This window comes from Macrosteles quadrilineatus, unplaced genomic scaffold (assembly GCF_028750875.1).
Source record: "Macrosteles quadrilineatus isolate MER2022 unplaced genomic scaffold, UCM_ALF_1.0 Scaffold_5__1_contigs__length_97177068, whole genome shotgun sequence".
In the NCBI taxonomy this organism is placed as follows: Eukaryota; Metazoa; Arthropoda; class Insecta; order Hemiptera; family Cicadellidae; genus Macrosteles; species Macrosteles quadrilineatus.
Genome location: NW_026542598.1, coordinates 45,574,639 through 45,602,575, shown reverse-complemented (window position 1 = coordinate 45,602,575; position 27,937 = coordinate 45,574,639). Strand labels below are relative to the sequence as shown.

The window sequence follows — 27,937 nt, the reverse complement described above, 5'->3', positions numbered from 1 at the left end:
AATTCATGTTCTTTGCTTTGAAACATTTAAACTTTGAAATGTAATCTAATGACCATCTCAGTGTGCATATCGTAAATGCAATTTTACCTCCTCCCCAGAATAAAAAATAATAATAATGCCCAACAGAAGGATAAGAAAACTTTTCACAATTCAACATAATATAAAAACAGCCAAAAAGTGAATTAGTTAAGCGGACGTAAGCAACTAAACTTGAATATTTACGTCTTTAAACAAACATTTTGCAAATGAATACGAAATTTTGAATAGGTTTTTGAATAAAAAAAATATCTGATAGGTTAGGCTTAGTTTTATTGAGTGCGAATAGAAAGAGGTAAGAACCCTTACTTTAGATTTTTAGGGACCTTAGTAAGTTTAAATACAGGCTAACGGCGTCATCCTCCAAAGATTAGAGAGGTAGTAAAGAGTTCTAACTTGGGAAAACATAAACCTGTAGCAGTAAAATGCCTTTATGTTTTGTATTTATTTTATTATATTTGTATTTTCCCACCTTCATATCCTAGGACGCTAGATTCTAGCCCGGTACTGTTTTACACATAACTTCAGGCTAGTCCTAAAGGGTCGTGGAATTATCTCATGGATAAATCCATTGGTGATTTGCGGAATTCGAACCCGGCACCTCGGGCACCGAAGCCCCGAGCTCTACCACTAGATCTGCTCGCTCCCTGTTTAGGGCCGGCGCGCACTATCCCGACCACGACCACGACCACGACTCCGACTGGTCGGATACGACCAGTTTTATAATAGGAATAAATGGAACAGCGCGCACTGGTCGACTGGTCGGACCCTGGTCGGGCCCTGGTCGCACGACCAAAATTTTTCAGTTTGGTCGGGCCCGACCCGCTGGTCGTTGCAGCCAAAAATAGCACACAATGTAATGGGAGGACGCGCACTACCCCCGACTTGCCTCCGACCCGACCAGTACACCACTCAACCCCCAGTATTCCTAGACCAATCAAACGGTGAGCACTAGTTTTTTGCGCCGTTCTGTGAAGTGACTCATTTGGCATAATGTCGCAGGATTTTGACACTTTTGAAACCTGTCTGCATATTGACGTAGCTCTTCATAAAATGTTGCAAAATGCCCTTTCAGACCTGACAGTTAACATTGGATGTACCCAGTATAATTTCTTCTTCCGCTTAACGTACTTACGATGCAAATGCACCATAACAACTACTTCTTCAACAATCATCCTGACACTGAAGTTTGTAAAACATTCGTTGCCTTGGTCGGGTCGTGGTCGGGTCGTGCTCTAGTCGCATGGTGAATGACAACCACTGGTCGGGCGTTTGGTCGTGGTCGTGGTCGTGGTCGGGATAGTGCGCGCCCGGCCTTAGTATGCGCTTAGCAATCTTAAAGCACTGACAACGATGTTATTATGTAGATGGTGACATTGTCTATGAAAAAGTTTCTTTGAAAACACCCTGACTTCTGTAATTGCACAATCAAGTAATTTATTACTTTATACAGGGTTCGGCAAATGTGTGGATACCCCTAGTTAACTTTTAAATGGATGACACCAGGAAAACTAAACTCCACATACCTTCATAAAAAATAAAACTGCACTTTTTGGACGGTATCCCAATTTTTCCCGGGACCCCAAAATGGGGTATTTTGGGGGTAGCTCCAAAATTTTAAATGTAAAGCCCCATCGAGTGACACCTCATTTTAAATACCTTTTTTAAAGAAGAATATCATCGAAAAATAGAGGTCTCTATCTCAACCCAGTACGACATGGCGGTCATTTGAAAATTCATCGTACAATTTAACCTCATTCATTACAAGTTTCTTTAGGGCTGATGAAAATTTAAAATTACCGCCATGTCGTACTGGGTTTCCCACAAATCATATAAGATTAAATATTTGATACCTTAAGCATTAAATTACTATGTAACCATAAACAGAGTAAAATAATTTACTTTGTTAAACAAAATTACAAACTGATTATTAATCTTCAAAGTGATCTTCAAGGCTAACATTTTAATGAAACATTAAAGATGCTCCTTTCATACAAGAGAGTTTAAGGGATAAAATAATTGGAAGTTCGACCAAAGTTGCGTTGTGAATAAGTAAAGAGTTACTACCGCAAAAATCCCCTCTACGTTTGCACAAAAAATAAAAGAGATCTGGAAGATAAGAATATCGTCGCACAATGACTTGGACATAAGCATAATAAGTTATGGGGTGTAATTAACACTGAACGTTTTCAGCAAGGGTAGTACACTGGTGGTGGTGGGAGGGCGGATGTTTTTAGCTAGGTTGGTACTACTGCTTCATCGACCTTTCCCATGATGCTCTATACCAGTGTTGCCTGTGGTACCGTGCGGTTAGGTTGGGAATGGACTTAGGCCTCTAAAACATGTATGTATCTTAGTCACATGCCTTTTGTATATATATTTTAAGTTAAAATATTATCTGTAAACGTAACTGAATGATGTAATACCGTCGATTATAAAATATCTTTGCAATATCAAAATTGTTTTAAATGTACCTAACATTATAAACTTGTATTTTAAGTTCATAAAATAAGTTGTACATTTGGAAAAATATGGTCCGGATTTAACAGTACTACATATAATTTTATCAGAGATATGAAAATCAATATTATCAACAAGTGCAGCTTGCACCTGAACAAAGCCGATGCATTCGATGTCCTTGGTCCATGCATGCGAATACAAGTGGCTGACGAATTATTTTATAAAACCGTTGTACATGATTCTTAAAATAAAAATTGTGTTTGAAAATATTTTAAAATACAATACGGTTACATTTTAGACAAACTCATACAGGAAACGTAATCTTAAATTAAGAATTAACGGGTTGGTCCGATTTAAGTGCAATTAGTATACAGAAAAATAAACGCGATAAAACATGATAAAAATAAAACACTTCCCTAGATTAATTGATTAAGGTAAAAAATTATGTATTTGTCATGTCTAGAATATTTAAATGATATATATATATAAATGTTACAATAAATTTTACTAAATATTTTCATCCTCTTGCTTTATAAATGCAAAGTAATATACAAATAAAAAATATTGATACATTTATTTAAACTAAAAATCCGGACAGATATTAACGTATTTGTTTATACTTAAATCAATCAACACGTGCATTGGTCCTATACATATTTACACACTTAAAAAAACATATTTATTTTATTATTGGTTAGATTTTTCAAAACTATTTTGGTAAAAGTAGCATCTGCCTTGAAATCTTTGTACATTTTGTTAGTGATGGAACAATAAAGGTATAGTACATTACCAAATTTCAATTCATTTAGGCACTAACAAACTTAACTAACATCTATGAACGAGCAAATTATAACAATTTATTCCTCCTTTCGAATAAGATAGGAAATCTCAATAAATATACAGCTTAATGGGATGTCTTCCAACAAAAGGCAACTAGTGTCTCAGCTCTTAGATCTAAAATTATATGGGATTGATAAAAAAATGAACGCTTGAAAATATTTATAATAAATACATTTTATTCAGTGATTATGAATAACATGCGTAATAATTTAGTTCGTCAAAAAAGTTGTTGACTAACATTTAAAACAAAATATTTAAAATAAATTATTTATATTTGTTGCATATGAACTAATAATAAATGTGGGACATTTCAAACGCCGGTTGGCAGTTCTGTTAAATTAGGTGATACTTGTACTGACGATAAATCTGATGATAACTCTGGTGAAACTCGGATGATAGCTCTGAGGAAACTCTGATGAAATTCTGATGTAGCACTGATGAAATCCTGATGATAACTCTGATGATAGCACCGATGAAATTCTGATGAAAACTCTGGTGATAACACTGATGAAATTCTAATGATAACTCTGGCGATGACTGTGATGAAATTCTGATGATTACTCTTACTCAACTCTGATGATAACACTGATCATATGTTAAAGTCGTTTACGTATGTTGTCCCAACTTTGAGGAAATCATTATTTAAAAAAGCCCAATCATCAACCTACTTGATGACTTGCGTTTCATTTTCGCCTTTTCGGTTGAAATAATACAAAAGTAAGTCACTTGTTTCGTGTATATGAGAGTGTAATAATATGTATTCAAAGGTATATTTATCATATGCTATTAAAGTTCATAGGTTGGATCAAACACAAACAAATGATGTTGACGTTTCAACACAATCAGCTGTTTGGTTAGATGTTGATTGGCCAACATCAGTGCTAGGTGAGATCAATTGTATTCATTGGTGAAATCAGGTTTCAAAATACAAGTGAAATACTATTTATGTGTTTATATTTTCAATGTCAAACAAACATTTATATTCAAAGGACTGTGTTAAAATACCTCCACCTCAAAAACATGCATACTAAGCATATTTATAATTATTGCCTGATTGGATTTTACTAAAATATTTCCCTATGTTAGATGTATTCCCTTTTAAATAAGTTTAGGTTTGACGAGTACTTTTAGGTTTGCTACTGCACGAAAGATAGTAAAACTAAAAAAATAATAACTTTATGTTTTTCCAACATAATTTTTGCTCTATAAAAACCTGATCACAGTCCGATTATGATGGTTCTGTTAATGTTAACCGAGCTATCGTGTTTATGGATTCATATCATGTACACAAATCGTTTACAACCTGTGTTTTTGACCTCTGTGGTAATAAAAACTAAAAATTAAATGAGTGCCAAGTACGTCAATAACTACTTTCAATTTAGGAAAATTTCCAAATCATATTCAGTTATACAGCATTTTTTTACAAGGTGTTTATAAAATAACCCAAGCAAAACATTACTTTCATAAACAAACAAGTGATTACAAGTTGTATATGAAACGCTGAAGATATCGTTTAAGAACCAAATCCGCTCCGGTCTTAGTTCCAAAGTTATGCTCTCGCTAACTGAACCAGCCAAGTTACAGATTTATAGGATAAACTTCTGTCTTGAGTCTTCCATAATAATGGATCATAAATAGAGCAGCTAACAAATTAGTTCTAATCTGAATCAATGAACTTGAGTTCGCATGATAAGTAGAAAGAAACAGGGCTGACCCAATTTTAATTCAGTTCTACTCGAAGAAATTTATAAACGTGCTTGAAAGTAATCCTTGTTTTAAATTATTTGGAAAATTTCTTGCAGCAAACTTTAATTGACAAACGTGTTTTATTATTTCAGTATTGACATTTCGTTGAAAACCCCTCCCCACCCATTGTACACAATTTATTGGTCCTGGCAGCAATGTTTTGGTAGTTTAAAATGGGGTTTATCCATCAGGTCCATGTAGGAACGTCATACATCCGTGGCCATTAGTTTCATAAGTAGCTGCTACGATCTAAAACTGCCGATTTGTTAAAATTTTACACATTTTACAACAATTAGTTATTGTGTTTCAAAGAAGATAACATACGATACAACGTTCTGCGTATATTATATAACTAGTATATTATATCAGTGAACAAATAAGGACAACACTTACGCAATTTTATCTGTAGTCACAAATTTAGGGTAGAGATTTTGTTACCTAAAAATATATAATGGTTCAAAATAAATTTATTCCCGAGAAAAATAATACAAAACATTTGGACTAGTGCACGTCAAATTAACCGTTGTAAAATTATATTGTTGACAGTCAAATTGAAATTTCTAGTAACATTGTTATAGTTTTAGTGGTTAGTAAAATGTGACCTCAATTATCACAATTCCATTAGAATGCGGTGTTAACCTAACAGTATTGTCAGAGTCTGTCCCTGGTGAACCATTCGACCATCCTATTGGCAGATAACCCAGTCTGGAAAACCTTGTTGATTAAACAATCTAACCTGTTGTTGTCTTTATACATTTTACGGTACTTACGTATTATACGGAGGCCAAATATTTTACAGCGCGCTGCAGCGGTTATGTTAGGTTGGGTTATCATAAATATATGTTTTTTTATCAAATTAAACTACCTTAACCTAACCTAACCAACCAAACTTGCTGATGGTGAAGGTTTACTAATCGAATCGAATCTGTAGGTTAGGTGGCCTCCGTTTAATACGTAAGTACCCATTTTAACTATTAGAGTTTCAAGCGACAACTGTATGCAACGAATTGTTAGTATGTTTCGTCCTTAGGGGGGTGACTCTTTTTCAGTCCGAGCTCAAATTTGATAACAGAGGCGAAGCCGAGGTCGGAAAGTAAGAGGGGGTTGAAAAGACGCCTTTTGCTCGTCTTGAGATACGACATTGTCTCATTGAAACCATTGAATCCTTCACCATTCATTAATCTAAATAGTAAATCAGTAAACTAGCCTAATGCATAGTTCAGAATGATGAAATTTATAAACCCTCACTCACTTTCCGAAAGATAAACTATAGTTAGTCTGCGACTTATAATAAAACAATAAATAATAAACTATTACAAACATTCTAGTATCGCATTAAACTGTTCCGCAAATAAAATGTTTGGAAGTGAACCACCCTTGATTAATAATAGTACATAAAACAATTGGAAACAAATTAGTTTTAGAATGTTGCGAGCTTGTACCGTAGAGGCATGTTTAGGAACATTAACACGCTTAGCCGCCATCTTGAATAGACCGGGTAGAACCCTCTAATAGACTTTTTATCTGTAATGGATTAAAAATGGACAATGATATATTTACAAAAAATATAATAAGAAACAAAAAAAATTGTATATCAATGACAAACCTAGTCAGGCAATGAATGTTATCAGGTAAAGTTTTCCATGTTAACTGTACAAGAAAATGCTTTAATGTAACTAAGTTATTGACATTTCAAAATGTTTACATGCTAGAACCGTTTAACGTGCGCCTTGCCATTTAATAACGTACAAGTGTTTGCAATTAACGAATTAACTTGCTTCACGTCAATGCTGGGTTCGTACTCGGCATATTTAAAACCGCTTATAGAAACCCTGTAGCAGTACTTTCATTAGAAAATGACTGGATCTTTGACGGCCTGCGGGACAGAGCAGGGGTAATTTTGGACACTTCTGATATTTTCCCACCGTCCTTGGACCATGAGCTTTAAAATTAATCCTTGACAACCATGATGCCTTTTTCTTAGCTTGAGATATTTCGTGGGGACCGATTCGCTTGCGGAATTAAATATATAGATGTCTTCATTCATGACAATTTTAATTTAAAAATAAGCATTGAAAAAAATTATTTTCATTAAATCATATAACTGGGATGGTAGAATGTAAGAAATGCATGATGCACTTCTACATGAGAGGGGGAATGCTGATAATATAGGAGTTGGACGAAAGAAATAATATGTTGAAAACAAAACGATTGTTCTACTTTTATAATAAGATGGTAGCCTGGTTTCTGTGTCTTGCGATGGGGAAACCAACGAATAGCCAAATGGCGATTTGAAGTTTTTTAGTATTGCATTATTGAAGTTTATGGGGTTGTATTCACATCCTTCAGGAAAAACTAATATGTCAAAAGAATTCTATAAATGGCATGTAACTAATACAATTTTAAAGGGCAACATGCAATTTAATCGAAATGGAGAAATGAGCAGTATTCTAAAAACGGAAGATTGTCCATGGAAAACTTGTGTACAGGTTTTCGTTATGAACGAAATTAAAAATAAACTGAGTAAAAAGGTTTTTAAAACTAATAGAAGATAAATATTATTTAAATAACTTTAAGAGTTATTTATACAAAGAGTTGTTTAATAGACGAGTCTTAGAAGAATGGACGCATTCAAAATAGCAAAAGGAAAAAGAATTAAAAAATGAGGGTTGGCTTGGAAAATAAGGGTAATACGACAATTTCCACAATTCGTACCAATATTCATTCATATGACACATTTTTGCGCAGAAATGAACAATCAATTACTTACATAGACTTTTATTGTTTATGTAATTTATTGCCAGATAAACATATTAATTTGTTTTAATGTTGGATATACTGTAAACATATTTTACTTTTAAACTAAAACATTAATACAAAAATTATTTTATTTATTGCAATAACTGTTAATGCCCGGATTATATACGGAAACGTTCGTGACGAGAACTCTTTCCATTTTCCTTATTACAGTTAATTACTGCAGCAAAGTGTTTTACTTAGCAATATCAACATAATAACAACCGAGCGGAATTCGAGACCCTCAACACTGTATTACATGTCATTGTAAATCTCACCGTTGATTTGGAATGTTAATTAAGTTTAATATTGTAGTTTGATTAGTAGCTCATTTGCCATATCAAATAGACATTTATTTTAGAAAGATTAATACTGGACAGTGACATTTTTTATAGTGGAATTGTTGAAAATGAATGCATATAACAATATACTTACCTAGTCAATTCGTATTAAATCAGCTTTTATGCAACATTTGGATACTTTTGGAAGACATCCAGGAGGAACAACAGTCAGTTGCAGTTCGCTAAAAGGAGTTATTTTTGGCTCCATTCTGCTCTGGTTCTCCGCCAAGAAAAGTGAAAAGCGGAAGTAAACGACATGAAATAAGATGGCGTCTAAAAGGGAATGAAATTTTCTCTAGTATGAATAACATTGTCAGATCTGATAGCAAGCATAACCGTTTCATGATTCATTCAAATACAAACTTTTTACAAAAACGTGCTGTTTCTTCGATACATTTCACAGTTTACTGCTTTGACAAATATTTTATGCTTCTTAAAATTATTGTTGTTAAATTGTAAAATTTATAAAATTTAACATGTCTTAGGGGTACATCTTATCTATTTTAATAGTAAATAAGGCTTTCATTCGTAATATATTTTAGCATCCAAACGTATGAACAGTATTCTGTATGCCTAATGGCTATATAATAAAATTCGAATGTTTAGTGTATTGTCAAATATGACTATGGACATACAACTGCTGTATTACAAATATGATTGGAAACTGTGTATCTATATAGAAAGAGGTTTTACAACCACGAGAGCTATTTTGTTTATTTTACTTGACGCAAAAATATGTTTGGTAGTGTCGTTAGTCTCCGGTGTGACAGGGAATGAATCCTCGGCACATCCACGAAAAATTACAGGGCTTGGATATCTGTTATTTAAATAGTAAATGATCTTTACATAAATATATTACTGGCATGGAAGCTAATAAAGTATTAATCTAAAAGAGATTTTCAATGTTCGCCTGTGCGACATTCTATTAAAACTATGACTATTTTTAGCGATAAAATCATATTCTTGTAATTGTTACATTTCCGAACACGAACCTGTTTGCAAACGAAGTTTTATTTGTTAAATACAATATTTTGTAAATGTTATTTAAAAGTAAAACCATAAAATGTCAATCATTTAATTCAATACATTGTCAATAAGACTTAACAAAAAAATTTTACGTTTGTTATTAAAACGACCTAAAATAGTGTTCGCTGAATAAAGATGTCACATGATCGCAGATTCAATGGATGAAACAAGTTTATTTTTTGGATATTATGACCCAATGCCCACACTTACACCGTGTCAAAGGAAGATAGATCTGGTCAAATGCTTGACATTGATGAATAAATATCCCAGTGATATTTCTATCTCTGCCGTTACATCTGTATTCATTCGGTATTTCTGTATCGCATTCGTCTCTATTTTGAACCGGATACAATATGTAATTAAATTACTTTTCCAGGTATTGTAAAATAGGTAAATGTTAAATAGAGCCTTTTGTTTGTATTGGTTATGTAGTTTTGGGACTTTGTGTAACTTAGTGGAGTAGTACGAGCAAGGATTACACAAATAAACCAGAAATACCTAAATTCTATGCAAATTAACACTAAGTAATTACACAATCGCGTAGTGTAGAATTTTTTGGTAATTGTGTATCGTTTTAGGTTTATTGAATTGTGAAGAATGCTGTAACTTCAAAATGCCTTGGAACATTGAGTATATTTTTATAATTTAGAATCAAGAATAAAGTTTATATTTCAAGTTGTATTATACATTGCATGTGGAACAGTCAAATGTTGGTTCACATTTGTCGAGAGAATACAGGTTGAAACAACATTTAGAGTTGAATATATACTATTGAAGAAGAGTATATAATCAAAGTCTTCATGTTTTTATTAAAGAATAAATTAGAAGTAATTTTTCGTCCGCAGTATGACGAACAGCCGTTGTTTGCGTGTCTAAAGTAGCATTTTACTCTCTATGTAGCACAAAATCGTTATTAGTCCCTAGGGAGTAAAAATCAGCTGATGTCAACTCAGTTGTAAATTTCTAATGTAAACAATCGCATGTAACGAAAGTATGCATCGATTTGTAGTTTATTGTTGCCTTATTGTAAATAGTTTGACATATCTATAGTACGATATACACTAACACAATTGACGAAACGATTGAATTACAAACAGCTGCTGGTTTCCATTATAAAATTAAATTGAAAACAAGTTAGAAGTTGTTTTTTGAGGTTACTTTAAATGAAAACTATTAAGTTTTGTAACATAAATTTCAAATAATGATGCAATATCACGAAAAATATAGTTCATCACACGGGAATAGAATGTAATGAAGGTTATGAAAACATGTTAAATATACGTTTTATATGCTAAACCTACCATATTATCAGCTTAGTTCATATTCATATAGTTTAAACTTCAAGGTAATTGCACCTACCAAATAACCTCAGTAACTTATAGAACGTAAAGAATAATCTAATCAATATAACAAAAATAAACTAATATGGCTTTGAATTGACATTCATGTCATCAAAACAGTAATGGATTGTAGGATACGATTTAGTTTAGTTGTCACGTTTTGCTCTATTTCCTGATATAATTCAGATAGCTTTTCTGAAACTCAATAAAGCAAATGTCTGAATTTCAAGATTGTGTATCGCACTCTGCTGATCGCGTCTTTAATAACACCTGATGCTGCAGATCTCTACGAATAGAACTCAATCGTCAAGTTACGCACCTCTTCATATCGTAGAGTGTTCTATAATTACTATTCCATGGACTTCTATTTATTATTGTATAATTAAGTTTTATTGTTACAAACTCTCCTCTGGTAAGCGTTGTTGTTATGAACAACCAAAATCTAATGAAATGTTTTATTAATTGTGGTGGCTGTGTCTTTTTCATGTAAGATTTGCCAGTTAAAACCCTCATTATTATACTAGTAAACCGGAAAAATATAATATAAAACTATGTGAAACTGTTGAATTGATAGGTAAAAATAAGTAGTAAACATACCTTTTTACTAAAAAATATATAATGACGCACAGACACATTTGACGAGTATGGATAAATAACTAATTAAAAACAGGGATGAAGTTGACATTGCCTGAGTCATCATTTTGATTCGCACAGAATAAACGTCTTTATTTCGTAGACCTTAAAATAAACTGTTATGAAAAGCGACAAGAGGATGAATGTAGGCTTTGATGACGTTCTCAAGAAGTAATCCTGGGTGGACAGATTGGGACATTAAGACTAAAGCCAGCGTTATAAATCTGGGAGCCTCCCTGTAACAATTTAGCAGGCATATAACCCTGAGTTGCATTTAGATCAGGCGCCTAGCCTACATCATGTCTACCTCACCCAAACTATACGTGGATTCTGTCATACGGGAAATAAGACGCATATCGTCAATGTTACACAATTTACATGAGTTCACTGGCTGATTTTCCTGAGACTATCACTGAAAACTAAGAAAATATAAAAAAATATCCCCGCCGCAGAAATTCTGCAGACTAAGCTAATATCTAATTGCCTAGTTGAATTTGTGCAAAATACGTACTAAAAACTGTGTGATTTATTCCCTATTTCAATAGCATTAAGCTTTATACATTTTGCTGATACAGGAAAGGCAATAAAGTGTGTTTTTATTAATAGCTGTGTAAAACAATAATAATTTAGTGTGAAATAAATGAGTTTTTCAAATGTGATAAAAATACATCCAAAAACAAGCAAACTATAACATCTATCTATATATTAATAGGCAAGCATGTTTCCTTAAAACCTTTTTTCTCAGCTCGTGTACATGGTAGGGAAATTCTACGCATATTGTTAGAAAGATATTTTCTTGCAGATTTGTAGAATCCTACTATAAATTAAAATAGGCTAAAAAGAACAAATTAATTAAAATTAAAAAAATTTACACGGGCCTTATGGGCTGCTATGCTGTGGTTGACGAAATAACTTCAAAATATAAACAGAAAATCAAAACAAATGAACGAAATTCCAATCACATTTATAGTGTGGGGTGAAAATAGGGAAGTCTAGTACCGGTACATAAAATATTTTTAGTCGAGTTTTCGACCACTGGACGACCTCTAGTAAATTAAATTCCGTAAGCGAATCAGTCCCCAAGAAATACCTTGAGCTAGGAAAAAGGTAGAATAATGGCTGTTGAGGATTTATTTTAAAGATAAAGGTCCAAGGACGGTGGGAAAAATATCAGAAGTGTCAAATTTTACTCTTGCTCTGTCCCAAAGGCCGTCAGAGATCCAGTGATTTTGTAATGGAATACTGCTACAGTGTTTCTATAAGCTGTTTTGAATATACCAGCTGATGTAAACATTGCGAATTTGTTTGTTTATTGATTTTAGTGTTCTGTATTTAGGTTAGAATGGGGAAGCATAGGGGAAGCCCGCGACTATGAAGGAGAGTATTTAGGATTGGTCCACAGCATATGAAATCTCTAAGGCTAAATTACAACGGAGGTGAAGGGCAGCAATCGCCCCTAGTTTTATTTATTATTCATTAAAATGTTATAAGAATAAAAAATGTACAACTTTTTTAGAATTTCCGTGGGACACTAGGTTAGAATTAAACTGTGGAATAACTTCGGGCTTGGTCAATTTTGGCAAGGTTTTTCAAAACGAGTGGATAAAGAAGGTACTTATAAAATAAATATTTTTATCCACTTGAAGAAATATCATCTTTAAAATTCACATATTAACGTTCGTTTATCCACTCAAATAATAAGAACATTTACTCCTTGCATCTGGAGGCGAGGTATCATTTTCATGATATAACACGCTATATTGTAGTACACGGATATAAATTGAATTTGATTTTTGACCCGTTCTATGTAACGCAGGTTTGGAGTCGTTATTGAAATTGTCAATAAAAATATACCAGAAAGTGACTTGTGTAAGAAAATCCGCAAAGTAAAAAAAATCATCAAACACAAAACTCCTGTAGATCCTTAAGTATGAAGGGATATCCAAAATATTGCGATTTTACAGCATGACAATTCGTTTATCGACTTGAGATTGATCGTAAACAGTTTTACTTCGGTTGGTTTTGAAAGGGTTAACTTTCCTAAGTGGAGGGTGAGGGAAAGACGATTACTGAGCCAATTTAAATGTTCGGTCACGCCTCCCTAAAGTCACCCTCTCGTAAAAAGGGAAATTCGCCATTTGGAAAAACCGCTTTCCTCAGAAAGGCACTATTTCACTGAAGGGGTTTACGGTCAAATCATTAACGACGGTTTAGGATGCTCTTTTCTCCGTTTCTTTAAACTCTTAAGGTGAAATTAATTCATGAAAATTCTATGGAACTGGAATGAATATTAATGAAATATATTCAGCTGTGAACGTATATATATAAAATTAGAAACCTGCGTTTAAAATGTCAACATTTAATAAAATACTAGAGAACGCCGAGGAAAACGTTATGCTTAAATTCGAGTAATTCTAGTTACATTTTAGAGTAGTTTAAACACTTTGAAACTAATTTTAAATAGGTATCTGTATTTGCGTCGTCAAGTTTCACCTACATTATTTCTGCTCTCAGTTTTAACTGATAACTAACTTCTAATGAATGCTGAACGACCTGCTTCAATTCAAGTTAACATGATGCTAGAAAGTTTTTCCAGCATTGAGAATTGAAGAAAACTGTTGCCTTACTGATAACCTGTGTTTGGGTTATTTTATTTCTTTGATTTGAGACATCCCCCTAATAAAACAAATTTTCTCCGTAGAGAATCCTGTAAAGTGGGGTGATACAGTATCAACAAATTCATGTGCTCCATTTTTAACCCACAAACTCCAGGTTACCAGCTGGACAGTCATAATCTGCTTTGAATAGGCTAAGGCAGCAACACCATTGAAAGTTGGTTAACGTATTTTAACGTGTTGTCTGTCAGTCACAGTATATGCCCCGCATCAGAACGTTCTCACGTTGTTCAGTGGAGTTTCTCATAATACCTGTCCAAAAGTTTTGAAATTATGGATTCATTTGTCGAAATAGGTAGGATAACTCTTGTAGTTATAAGATTTGGATAGCAATTTTAATTTTCTCTTTTTGAGCAGCGTATATTATTTGCCTCTCCTGAATCATTAAAATAAACTTGACCGTAACTACTCGATCGGTGACAACATAAACACTAATTCCTTCACTTATGTTTGGTCTAATATTGCCACTAAAACTTTCAATAGCAAATGAGTTTTTGAAACTTCTTACTTTTGACTTGAAATGTCTGGATTGTGTTGGTGAATTCAGTCAAACAACTTTGTATAAGTTTATCCGAGGAACTGGAAACATAACCTAGAAGTAAACAATCCATTTGCGTTTTTCTCAATTGAAGTAGAGCGAGTAATACAAAAGTCAACAGTAAAAACATAAGGTCCGCCAAGATTTGGTATGATATTACTACTTGAACTTATGATAGTCAAGGCATTATTATAGTTTCTAATAAATGTTTTGAAATATCTCGATCTCACCAAGTGAATGTATATCTGGATGGGTATCTGTTAGACCAGGCCTCTCTTTTTCTACTCTCCTCATACGCATAAGATATCTTATTATTAATTGTCTCATCCTCCCGTTTACAATAATTCTTCTTTGAACTTGAGGCATTTTCTGTTCTTCCAACAAAACTGATTAACTGTTTAACTTGATCTTTACTGATTATTACAAACATTAATGTTAACTCCCAAAAAGCTAATGAGTTTCTTTTTATAACCAGCTGTTTTTTTGTTTTTAATTTTGTTCTATGTATTTCTTATGGGGGAAAACCCGACCTTTGAGAGGGTCTCACGCCCTTGAGATTAGGAATTTTAAAAGTCTAAAACCTTATTGCAAAACTACATATTGAGACGAATCTTTTGACACCTTAAACGTTGAAATTTGTCCACAAATAAGGGAGGAGTTGCGTTAACAAAAAACGGCTTCACGTATTATCTATCTATATATTAATAGGCAAGCATGTTTCTTTAAAACCTTTTTTCTCAGCTCGTGTTCATCGTAGGGAAAATCTACGCATACCGTTAGAAAACTATTTTCCTGTAGGTGTGCAGAATCCCTTTATAAATTTAAATAGGCTCAAAGATAAGCACAAAAAATGAGTTTAAAAATTTGAAAATATTAACATGGATCTTATGCGTTGCCATGCTGGTAACGAAAATAACAACGAAATATAAACAGAAAACCAAAACAAAATGGAAGAAACTCAAATCACATGTTTTATTTACAGTGTGGGGTGAAAATAGATAAGTGAGTACATTACGTATTTTTGGTCGAGTTTCGACCACTGGACGACCTCTAGTATATATAGATAGATGCAAAACTACATATTGAGACGAATCTTTTGACACCTTAAACGTTGAAATTTGTCCACAAATAAGGGAGGAGTTGCGTTAACAAAAAACGGCTTCACGTATTGGTATATAGATAGATAGATAGATGTAATAAAGTACTTACAAGCTCTTATTATTAAAATATGTCGTATTATAAACTCAATAATTATTAGGCAATATGTATATCGAGGATAGTAAACGCACATCTTTTCCTTGTACACTTGAAGTACCTTCACATTTTACTTCAAAACACAATTTATTACTTTTTCCACGGATGAAAATGTTATGACATGAACTGAGTAAGAGTACGAAATCACAAATAATCTACTGAAATAAGTTTCCTGCGATGCAAGAATAACAAAATCGACGCAAACTTGATATAATACCTGCAGAAGTGATTATGCAATCAAGTTAGCACTTTGTGAGGGAACTTGGGATGCCGCAGGCCATCTGCGAAGATTGCTATATAGAATAACTTGAGTATACTGAGGTGAAGTTCGTGACAGGCTCTGCTTAGCAAACTGATTAATTAATTAGGAGATTAGCGAATCGGATTATCCTTGTATTCATGAGATAAGTTTTTATTTTGTCACATCATTGTCATGGGGTGAAAATGTACTAAGCCTAAAAACTTGCACGATTTAAATGTAATTGTAATATTCATACACTATAAAATTGATTTGAATTTCTTCCATTTTACAGTTTAAGTTTAAATCTGATTACATTAAAATTAATCAATTGCAAGTTTTATTTCACACAAATAATGAACAAGAAAAAAAAATTAAAACGCTGTGACAATATGATGATGATGTAGTTTTCTTGAACTGTGAATAGCCTGTGCTTCTAGGCATATCTCTAAAAATGTATCTTCCACAAACATATAAGTATTCAATGGGCATAAACTATAGCAAAATCTAAACAAAGTGCAATGTACTGTACATCTTTTGCGTTTTGATTCTTAACTATCATTTCTTAGTTTTCACTTTTTAAGGAGGATTAGAGTACACAAAACTTTTAGTTTATTTATTAGATAGACAATGGAAAGGAAAATGTAATTTACAGCATAAAACAGTTCATAAACAGAATGAAAAACTTTATAGCAACCAATCGAGTAGCAATTTCAGAAATCTTTCTTAATACTCTTTCGTGCTATAAAACAGTTTTCTTCAAATAGAGACGACAATAGTTTAGATTTTTTTAAAGACACTTAAGTCATTAACATGTTATAAACCAGCTGTTCTAGTTTAAGGTTTGACACTTTAAGTGAAAGAGTGATGCCGTGACTCAATACTGAGTTTTGCACTTTTAAACTTTACCTTAGAAAGTACGGAATAGTTATTTGTATAACTAGTGTGCGAAGTGGCACTTTGCTGCACCTGAATTTACGCACGAGTTGCAGGCGAGTATGGGAAGTTTTTCGAGTGCAGCAAAGACATTTTGCACACTAGTTACGGGAGTTACACATTTTATGTTTCCTACAGTTACTATAAAAGCATAGAAATAATTAGTGTTTCTAACACTTAACAACACGTTTTAGGTTAGGTTAAATCCAAGCGGTGAAAGAAATGGGGAACACTAGAACAGTATCTTGAAGTGCTACCAACTTATTTTCAAGCGTACAAATATTACGTGACTTATAAAAACACAGTGTTTTGTGTTGTCTGGTTGGAATGCTGGAGTGCGGCAAAAAAATGAGTGCGGCTTAAGTAAGTAAATGCAGCAATTAGATACTTTGCGTGCTATAATCAGTACAAGAAAGCCCGCTTTGTCAGGTAACTGTAGCAAATTTGTTATTTGTGTAACTGAAATGAGAGAAATGTTTACGGAAATGTTCTCTATTGCACGAATATCTACTTGAATTTATCTGCCATAACTCTTAACGAAGCATTTAAAATTAATTCTTTCAAAGTCGCGAGTATGTTACCGCAGACAGCCGAGGTAGGAGGATGTGAGTTGGTATTGCCGCAATTCCACGAAACTGTAGCCGTTGCGTTACTTATAGCATGGCATTCCAGAAGTTACAGTAGAATTGCCTCTTAGGAAGATTAAACAGTTGCCTCCGTCATTCCGTCAAAAGTTATTCCAATGCAAACTTAGACAAAGTGTTAAGTGTTTACGAGGAAAAGAGTTAAGTTTCTAGTCGTTGAAGTTATTTTGTACGAACATTTATAACAACCGTAGTACTACGTGTGACTGGTACAAATATAAATATTTTCTGAATACACTTAAGACTTTATAGATTTTACCTAATCTTGAAGGTTTTTTTAAGTAAATTTTACATAGTGATTTATTAATTTTTCAAAGGATTAAACATTGGTAAAGGATAACTTTTTTACGCATTTATTGTCTAAATTACTTTACAGAAGTTAAGTCAAAAACACTGGTTAATCTAGATTCGAGACGGCTCGTTTTCATTTACATCACGCAAAATATACATATACATTATTTTTATTCAACGGACAACCTTTTCCCTTATTGTTTTGTTTACTAATAAATGCTGGAATTATACTGTCTAGACCTCGAACAATTTGATAAGAAACTAAATAAAATTCTTGCAACATTATTTTGGCAACATTTCAACAAACAGCCCCACATATTACCATTGAACATATCTTTTACCCCAAAGTTCTCTGAACCTAAGAATTTAACTTCTAATACCTATAGTGTTTAAAACATTGGATGTTGAAATCATTTGGATTGATTAGAACTACGAAAGTATTGATAGATTGGATATATTTCCTAAATTTGCCAGTTTTAAACCACCATCCCAGTCGTATATTTGTGTTTATTTCATTTACGTTAGGCGTCGTTCATTTAAGAAGCCATTAAGTGCAATACTGAATGAAATATTAAGAGGGTCTCTTGAGAAAATGGTGCTGGAATGAAACGCGAATAACTCAAGATTAATAAGAAACTTCGTGAAGCCTTGCAAGTAGCGTCTACAGCACTGTGAACGTATTATTGTAAAACTTATGTTTTCTTTTAAAATGTCTTTTAAAAAAGTTCTTATTCTGTCAAAGTTGTATCTATATGGATATGGCAAATGACTGTTCGTAAAAAAATGATTATAATAATTAACTTAAGATTTCGTCACCTTAAGGCAGGATTGGATTTAAACGAACACCTACGCTATGTTAACTAACATTTACAAAGCTTAAAATAAATACCATAACCTCCGAGCGAGATAGCCTTTGTATTGAATATGTTTTACGTGATACCCTTGCTCAGGCATTGTGATTAAATTATCGTGTTAAACCAATTTCTATAACAAAATTATTTGACTTTAAATTTCTTCTAACTTTGCTCTTTGCCACAAAATAGTAACGTTATCGATCAAAATATAGTTATCCAAAAAAAGCAAACTACAACAGTTTATTTGCTCTTTATAAAATAATATGGACATTTTAAAATCACAGTTGTCTGGAATTTCATTTCATTATTTCTGGCTTTCAAAAATATACTAAATTATTTGTTTGGATTTTGATCCAAACAAGATCTAAACAATGGTTTATAAACTGTGAAATGGTATGTTTTGAGAGTCATAAACATGAAAACCCCGATTCATCCAGTAAAACCCACAAAACCTTGTTTCCTTAGTCTAATCATGCTAGTGTATTGTCCTTTAAGAACGACAAAAAAGTAAAGCGGTCCCGGGTCTAGATCTTATCATGAGACGTAGGGTATAGCTTATAGGTATGGAAAATTCACTGAAAAGCGAGCTGTAATGTTTTCTCTAGCGTTTAATACGCTATACAAAATGGATTTAATCTAATTAGCCTATGAGACCGAGCAAATGGCGCAATGCAGGGGTCTTGCGTGCCTCCCTCATTGGAACTGGGGTTGTTTTGGCTGTTTCCCGCAAACCCGTTTTGTTGGTAACAGACTAGAAGTGTCAGGCTACAGTTATTATCATTTTATTATCTTTGGCGGACAGTGTCACAAAGCTTAACAGACTAGCAAACCCGTCGTGGCTTTGCTCACGAAAATTTCAATTAAGTTAAAAAGTTGAATGTTCAATCTGAGTAGGGCCTATACTTCTTGCTTTTTTAAAATGAATTTAACTATTAAAGTTGTGTTATGCAGTAAAGCAGATTTTCAAGCCACAAAAATGATCTAACTATTTTCATTGCGTAATAAAATATAACCAGCTGTTCTCTTAAATAATAGTGCAGAATTAAAATGTTCATGTGTTCAAATATAAACAAAACTTTTCTTTATAAGGACAACATGGGAACTTTAAAAGCCACTGGCGCAGAGCCCTGATGGAATTTCTTAAAAATGCTTCTTATTGCACACCTAGAGGTTGATTGGAACCTCCATGACAATTTCTGAGTTCTTACGGCTTGTAGTTTTTTAGATAAAATGATCAGTGAGTCAGTGAATGGTATTTGGCTGTTTTTAGTTGCTAAAATAATTATTAATCGCCAGATGTAGTAGATAGAGATCAATGCAATTCTGAAAAAGTACACAATCTTTATTGTACAATAGGTACCTAATAATGTAGACATAAAAATATTTTACTATCAACTTTTAGAATGCACTTTGTTCTATTTCATGAAGAATCTAAAAGTAGCTTAGATGGATAGCCTACGTTCATTGAAATTAATGGGGTTATCCTAAAACTTTTTGGTTACCGGTATACGATTTGCAGCCGACAAGGCTGTAATAAGTCGTATGCATTCTTCTTATCCAAAAACAGTCGTATACCTAATATAATGGTGTCTCCACTTTGTGGTCAAGTGTAGGTATACGTGGGAGGTGGGAGGTTCTAGAGGTGCGAGCATTTCCATTTTTAGTCACATTTGATTCCTAGAATACCTGACCAAGTTGAATGAAAAGTAGTCACCAAACGTAAAAGAAGAATTATTTTAACATCAGACCCAGTTAATATAGAAACCATCTTAATCAGCATATTACGTGTTATTAATTTTCCAGGAGATTAAATAAAAATACGCCTAATAACACTTGAAACGTGTATTTACACTTTTACTGTTTTAACATGACGTTAAAAATAAAATATGGCAACGGGAATCGATTTTAATTCGACACTCCAGACATTATCAGACCCAATATGTGAAATCGATTTGACTATATTGCTTTGATATTACCCTTGACCACAAAATGGACTGACCAATATAACATTTAAGCTAGTGTTTTCAACTTTTGTCAATGAAATTTTCAAGATATGTCCTAACTATTTATATTAATATTTGTACCCTCAATAACGTAATAAAATACACTTGAATAAGTTCAATAATATCCTGTAAGCTATTAGACTTAGTAGACTAGTAGTTATTATTAAAAATAATGTTTTTAATTCGGAGTTAATAGAATATTTTAACTACCAAACTAGTTTAAACTACCAGAAACTCTATTAGGTTTTTACTTTAAGTAAAATTAAATAAAAAGACAGAAGTTCTTAAATACATGACTTGCTAACTAGCCAACAGTTTTCAACACAGAGTGCGATATTTTTAATGAGTCGTGAAGAAAGCGTGGGTGGTCTAGTGGTTTAGGCTACAAATAACACCCAGTGTCAACAACTGTCCAACCCCCCTCATCCCCCCCTCACCATAGAGCATGGCGCAGCATTGCTCCAGAAGTGGCTTCTCTATCTAGATTTTAAAAATAATTTAAGCCTCCATAAATATTTAACTGTTGTTTTCTTAACTGTTTGGAGGAGGAGGTTTTAGCGACAAAAATATACTGTTATTTTATATACAGAGGTTTTGTTTGCGATTCGTTTCTACATTACAGTTAAGTGGCTGATTATCTAACTTATTGCTTTAAAGTACAGAATTCTGTGAAGCAAGCTGCTCTAGTGGTAGAACGCAAGACTTTGTTCCCCAATGTCCCAAGTTCAAATCCCTCCAATCACCAATGGATATCTTAAATGCCGCGTCTCTTTAAGCGTACCCTGAAGCAATTTCGGAACAGTTCCGGGTTAAAGCTTATGTTCCTAAGGTGTGAAGGTGGGACATCAAAAAGGGGGGGGGTGCACATTTGCGTATCTCCTATAGTTAAAAGGGTTTGCAAGTGAGAACTAATCTTGTAGAAACGTGTACGTTACCGCCTGTGAATTCTCTAATTAAATATTTTCAGTTTAATCAAAACTATAAAGTAAGCAAACAAAAGAGGATTTTTATTTAAAGCAAATACGTTAAAAAAAAGTATTTGAAGAATGTTGAGAAATAGACCTGATATAATTGATTTTACGAAGATCAATCCTATCACAAATACGAATCTCTTTTTCAAAATTATTTTGTTCCTGCAGTTATTTTCACAAAGACGTACATTAACTCAAATCCCTTCACAAATATTAAATTTAAATCAGAATAGTATGTATTGCCAAACAGTATCAGTAACATTCAACATCTGCATTGTATAGATATGAGTACCGTTGTCGCTGTGGGCATTGAGATAATGGGGGTAGGTTGGTTCCGCATTTGCTACCTACACTAATCCGGGTCCCGTAGGGTGGGTTATAATCTGGTAGGTCAGTTCCGCATTTGACGGCTTCAACAATAGATCTCTTGAAATTGTAAAGATCAGTGAAGCGTACAAAAATGCCAGTCAACCGAAATAATCCATAAAAATAAGCAAGTTCTGAATGAGTTAAAGTTGAAGTAGCATGTTCCAGTTGTAACGATTTCTCTAGTTTTTTACCATAGCTGATGCAGATATTTCTTTCACCGATCCCAATCTTAAAGGGCGAAGATTATTATTGATTATTATTATATTGAAGATTATTATCCCAATCATTATTGCGAAGCCGCAATCTTAAAACTAAAAAAATCACATTACACCAGCTGCTGCTTAAATACGCTTATGTTACAAAATGCTAATAGCTCAGTTGGTAAACTAAACCTGTCACAGGAAAAACTTTAAACTTTGTAAGCATCTTATAACAAATTAAAAATATAAAACAAAACTAGTGTACCTGTTGCTCGAAATCGAGCAGTTGTCTAGTACCGGCACTACAGAAGCTATATTAAAACTAGTAGTCATAATTTTCTATGAGTTTAAAAGACCTTATTAAAAGCGTATGCAACTAATGGAAATACATACGCATAGATACGCACAGATACGCATAGATACGCATGGATAATAACAGTTATAATAAACACGTCTTGTAAATACTGACAACAAACTAAATATGTTCTCTGCTGTATTCCCTGTAGTAAACAATGCGGTGTAATATTTCTAGGAATTCCCAAAAAAATATTTCCTAAAATATGGGAATCGGGGGAAGAGAGTATTTGTAGTACGCGAGGATGGTATGTGGCTGCAATCACTTGGAGAATTCAAGCATCTAGACCGGGTGCTATTCTGTGTGTTCATAGATTTTTTACATAACTATTATCACAACTAATCATAGTGTGTACGGTATCTGTGCAGTATTATTACTAAATAGTCAAATCAGTATTATTACTAAGATCAATTTTGTTAACATTTATGAAACAGGTGATTTTCTTACATCCTAAACCTAAAATATGTAGAGTTTGTATCATAAATATTCCGAATTTCGAATCGGATACAAGCGTATCCAATCTTTGGATATTTAACTTAAATTTGTTCAATATTCATTCTACGTCGCCTTTTAGTGAGGCTAATTACCCTTGTCTAATGGAGTGTAACCCACCTTTGTCAATATAAATGCGGAAATAACCTACCTACTTAAGGGGCCCACCAGATTCAAATGCGGAACGAACCTACCCATTTATGGCCCTAGGGTCATTATCTGCGGAACTAACCTACCACCGAGATAATGCAGGGTTGGGTGTGGGTTTGTTTAATTGATTGCTCAATTTGATTTGGTGTGCCCTCCCTGTTTCGTATGCCATGCTATTATGAAGCAAAACATGCATTCAAATTGGCTAAAGCTGCAAAATCAAGCCAAAGGAACTCTTGAATAGTAGTTAATTAATTTGTTTGCCATCCAAAAGCATGATTTCTGTTTGAAATTTAGATTAAAATCTTAAACGATTACTAAGTTAGGGTGGCACTTGCTAAGGAACGAAGTTACCTTGAACTCGCCTAAAGTTAACTGACTGGACATAAAAACCATAACTTGACGTAATAAAAACACGTTGTGATTCATTTAGTTTCATCAAGTTTAATGAAAATACCGCAATCGTCATACTGAAGAAAAAAGGTTGTTAAATTTTGTCCTATGATTAGTAAAAGAGGGTCAGCTGGAGTTAAAGAAGTCAGCTATAGGGCCAACATGTTTACATCTGAAAGATTCGCCCGCTGTTTCCGGCGAAGAAAATAGTCCAGGAAACTCCAAAAAATTGTCCGCAAAAATAATATCATGTCTTAATAAGCATTTTTTTTTTGTGTTTATCATAGTTTTATATTGTATATTTCACTACAAATATACCATTTTGTCGACTATTAGACGAATTTAAATGTAAAAGAATACCATTAATTGAATTTTATGTTATGTGTTGGCGGAGTAATACATTGTTTTATGTAGTTATGCCAGCGTTTCGTGTAATAGAAAAACAATCTATATATTAATTTGAAACTGTTTTTCTTTGTCACAGCTATTTTGAGAGAACGGCTGGGCGTAGAAACTCGGTAGAGGTGTCTAAAGAAAGGTCTTGGTCTGTAGATGAGCCATCAAAAGAGAAACGTGGTGATTTCCCTTGGGGCTCTGCCCCAGTGGCCTTTGGATTCCCATCCCATGTTATTCTTATGGAGGAAAACGGGGTTTTTGTCACAGCTAATTTGAGAGAACGGCTGGGCGTAAACACTTGGTAGGGGTCTTTAAAGGAAGGTCTTGGTCTGTAGATGAGCCATCAAAAGAGGAACGAGATAAATTCCCTTGGGGCTCTGCCCCAGAAGCCTTTAAAGTTGCCTCTTCAGATTTGTTTACATTACGACCATATGCATAATTCTATACTTTTTTTTAATGAAACAGCTGTTAATATTTAAATTGTGATTTATTGAATTTGTCAAAATGAAGTAGAGTGTTTGCAATGGGTTTTTCTGATTTTAAATTGGATTTTCTTCTGCATCGTGTCATGTTTTGCAATATAGGCTAATGTTCTATTACCAAATCAGTGGAAAATCCTAATATCACAGTAACTCTTAAAATTATTTCTTTGGAGTTAACTTATATCTATTGTATGGGTTGGATTCTGCCTTTTTTACCACTTCTTGGAGATTGTACGTAGGTGATATTCGTTGGCATATTGCATCTGTAGACGAAACTTGGGTTGGTGTAATTATTAGAATGGAAAAGAGCGAAACATCCTGGACAATTTGATATAGGCTAAAAATAAAACTGAATTAATACTGTTCTACATTTCTTGAGCAATAATTGAAATAACCGATTTGCCAACAATGGAAACATAGAAAAAGTCATGGAACACAACCAAGTAGAAAAAATAGAAATAATGTTTTTTTTTCATTTATAATCGTTATTATAGACAACCTACCTAATGCGGCTATGAGAGGGAAACATTTGTAAAAAACACTAAAAAAACAAGATCAGCTTTTTGAAAAAAGATAAGATATTTACTAAAGATTTTGATTATATCTAACTGTTGTGTAGATTGTGAGTATTTCCATAATCTTTGAGTCGCCTGTAATGCTTCGCAATTGCTCGAATTCGAGCAACAGGTACACTAGTAATATGCCTATTTTGGATGCTGTCTTCTTTGAAAGGTGGTAACGTATTGTCCACCTTTGGGTTGTCCTTTATTGGGAATCCAACAATAATTTTTTCAACTAATTTCAATTATTTTTTTAACTTTGGGTAATAGTTCATCTAGGCGCAAGAGTGTATTTCCATACTTAAGACTCGGCTTAAAACTGGTATAACTAGAGATCAGACCGAAAATAGTCCCTTACGAAAATTGTCGTCTTTAGTGACGAAATATTCGTTTCTTCACGAACGTAAACGAATTAGGTTAAATTAAATGTTGAAATACGCAGGACACTGACAATATAAAACTAGAAGCTAAAAATATAGATATGTTTCTTTTAAATAAATTGTATTAAAACTAGTGATTTCTGCGTCGACTGAAAACCAGAATCATTTCAGTACTTGAACGTTTAGAATTATATATGCTGCATACTTAAATTATAAAAATACATATAACAGTTAAACGAGCAAAACTATTTCAATAGTCAAGTAATCCGTTATGTAATTTTTTATCTGCAATGATATATTATATTCGGATAATAGCAAGTTGTTAAACAAACGTTTCCGTTTCCTTTGGCAGTAAGACAAAACAACATTGTCTGTGTTGGCTAACTTATATAGAAGGGTCAGTGAGCTTGCGACTGTTGTTTATTTGTTTAACGTTCACACAAATAAACAACCTTCGCAATAGTGATGTTGTAAGGTAAAAATAGTGTCGGAAAAATTGTAATTTAATTTTTTATGTAAACTCTTTTCTAAAATACACATAGGTAACTTTGATCACATTTTTGAATAAAGTACTATGCCAATAAACTTTAATATTTCTTATAAAATCGATTTCCTCGATTTCCTAAAAATATACTAACATAAGCCTATAATTAATTTGGTTAATTGAAAACACGTAAAAAAGTTGATATTGTTATTAAAACATAATCGTATGAAATCTCTAAATGTGGAACTATTTTAGATGAGGAAGCAGGGTATGATTCCTTTTGTTGCGAATGGTTCATTATTTCTGAAATTGAAGGATTGCTTTACAAAAGTATCATCATATGAAATAAATCAATTATCGCTTTGTGGTATCAGTGAATCTGTCGAGATGTTGTTTAGATACTCTTGTTTGTAAACAGTACGTCATGGACGATTCATAACGATGTAATTTTTTACTATTACTTTATTTTTTAGGTATGTGGCGATATACTAACGAGGTTATTTAGTAAGTAACAAGTAAAATTAAGTAGCTTTTAAAATTTATATTCTACTTTATTGATTGTTTAATTCATTTTCAGAGCTTTAAAAGACTATATTGATGTAATTTGATCTTATTATAATACAGTATCACATATTATACAATAATACTTATATTTAGTTCTTAACTAATTATGAACTTCAATATTGAAACACAGTGTTGTAATTATGCAGATATAAATATCGCTGATATCAATCTCGGGACATTCTAGGAAACATGGTCATCTTAGTTACGAGGTATTAGGTGGAGATATTAGGTGGATATATTAGGTGGAGATATTAGGTGGAATTCTTCATAAATAATCAATGAGAACACTACAACGATTCATGGTATATCTTATGTATTAATTTAAGACTCAAACAAATAAAGGAAAGTTATAAAAGTTATGTTAAAATATCGATAAAATTCACAACCTTTAAAAAACACATTGTAGATCCGCTTGGTTGTTGAATAATTTTATATATTTTATCTTGAATAAAAATGTAATCCTTATACTTATAATCCAGTACCTTGCAAAGTAAGTATATTTTTCTACACTTTCCATGTCCATAACCTATTTTCTGCTGACTTACAGTTTAACACGGAACACAATCGTTAATCAAACAATGTTGAAGCTGGTTCTTGTCAAAAACACTCAGGCTTATCCAAACACTGCCAAACCTATAAAACATTTTGCTTTGAACCTTCTTCACACAACATATTTATTAGTGACAGCAATGTTAAATGTGTCCATGTGTTCAATGATTTAATTTGTCCATTAAACTATTAAAAAAAACGTTAGCCTATTGCATTTTTACTAAACATTTTTGGTTATTATAGCCCATCGATCACATAACACAGCCGTGCATTAATATTTAATTGTGAAAATCTACTTACGTATTTGCTAGAAGATGTCAAATGTAGTTATTTTAATGCTACACATGTTTCAAGCCTTTTACATCTTTAGCACCATTACATTGGTAACAGTGCCTTCACTGACTGACTGATACACCACTCTCCATAATTTCCCCTCAATCTTTCACCAGATTTTTATAAATTACCACAATATAAATTACCTTACCATTTTTATGAAGTAGTAAAGTTTGCTGTTTTATTTATGAATAAAAATACAGGGTACTGTTTGTATGAAATCTATGTGAAACAAAACATTATTTCATTTCGTTTACATTTGAATTTAATCACATCGAGCGATGCTTGTCAAGAATATTAACAGACACTTACATAAACATTAGGGGTTTTCATTCATCAGTAATTAACTTGTTTTTTGCGTATACACGCGTATATATATCTCGACCGGACGACTTTCGTACGTCACCACACACCCAAATATCTTAAAATTGTGGTTCAAACTGTTATAACAGATTATATCGTTAATAAAACATACTTGACCATCGTTCAATCATATAACAAAGAATATTTAAACAAGTATTCGAGATTGTTTCAAAGTAGTGTTAATGTTCTAAGCCGTAAGTTTAGGCGTTTATCTCATCGCTGTTCGCGTTCTATACACCTTTCAT

The 27,937-nt window shown here is 33.0% G+C and overlaps 1 protein-coding gene across 3 annotated transcripts in view; it reads left to right on the top strand.

The window, feature by feature from the left end:
- Window positions 1-2,331: 2,331 nt before the first annotated feature.
- LOC128994606 (inactive dipeptidyl peptidase 10-like) overlaps window positions 2,332-27,937 on the top strand; it is a 221,978-nt gene continuing 196,372 nt past the window's right edge. Inside the window, exon 1 of one of the 3 annotated variants that reach the window (XM_054419269.1) lies at window positions 2,332-2,380. The gene's annotated coding sequence lies outside the window, so the exon portion shown is untranslated. Of the gene's footprint in view, window positions 2,381-26,356; window positions 26,388-27,937 lie in introns of those variants that run through there. The other 2 variants (XM_054419268.1, XM_054419270.1) reach the window with 2 other exon arrangements.